Consider the following 955-nt stretch of genomic DNA (forward strand, 5'->3'; position numbering starts at 1 on the left):
GTAATAGCCCAGAGTGTGCTGCCAGCATCACTGTGTCAGAATTCACTACCAAAAATATAACATACAATTTGTAATAAATGAGCAAAATTATGAGTATCATGTTTTGTTGCTAAGAATATTGTTTACCTTTGAACATTGAATAGTCTTGATTCAGTGGAYATAGAATGGGCCGGATTTTAYATCTGAAAAATGTATCCCAGCRTTTCATATCAGTCAATATTGATCATTATTAATTAGCTTTTATTTTACATTTGAAATAAAAACCAAGAGAAAAAAGACTGGTTAATACTGGCAAACGGATGATGTGACCTTTCCTCTTTTATCCATAACTTCCTCTCGAGCTGTTGCATCAGTTTCTCCTTTCACTGCAWGTTGTTCTTCTTTATTTTGAAGCCGTTATGAGACACGGTGGAGAAACATCAAACTACTGCTGTGCARGTTACTCAACAGGCTGTTGCTCGTTTACAAAAGAGTGAGTGAGTTTGCTTAGCTGGGCCACAAGAGGCTGAGCAGCTTAAGCCTTTCCTCTGCCTGAATTACCCAGAATGCTGTTTGGTTCTGGATCGAAGTTCAGTAAAATGATCAACATTAAATTGGACATGTTTTCTATTGRTACTGATCCCATGTCTGTTGTGATATACATCATTATTGTTTTATCATCCAGCCCTAATTTAGAATGGATAAATGAATCYCTGGATGTAAAYGGAGTCAAGGGGAGAAGAAAGGAAGAAACACTGTCTAAAGCCAAAAGCTAAAGTTCTTCTGTCATCGCCTGAAAAGAAATGATGACTAAAAGTTGTGAGGATGAGACTCGACAGGAGTAACTTTGAGGGAGGAGATCAAACGGTGGATTAGATTAWATGAATGATCTGTGCTGAGCTGTAGTCCAAACTAACTAAAATTTCAGATCATCAGATTAAGCTGTAAACAAATGCAATAAACATTTGCTGTTTTG

The sequence above is a fragment of the Austrofundulus limnaeus genome, unplaced genomic scaffold (genome assembly GCF_001266775.1).
Source record: "Austrofundulus limnaeus strain Quisiro unplaced genomic scaffold, Austrofundulus_limnaeus-1.0 Scaffold197, whole genome shotgun sequence".
In the NCBI taxonomy this organism is placed as follows: Eukaryota; Metazoa; Chordata; class Actinopteri; order Cyprinodontiformes; family Rivulidae; genus Austrofundulus; species Austrofundulus limnaeus.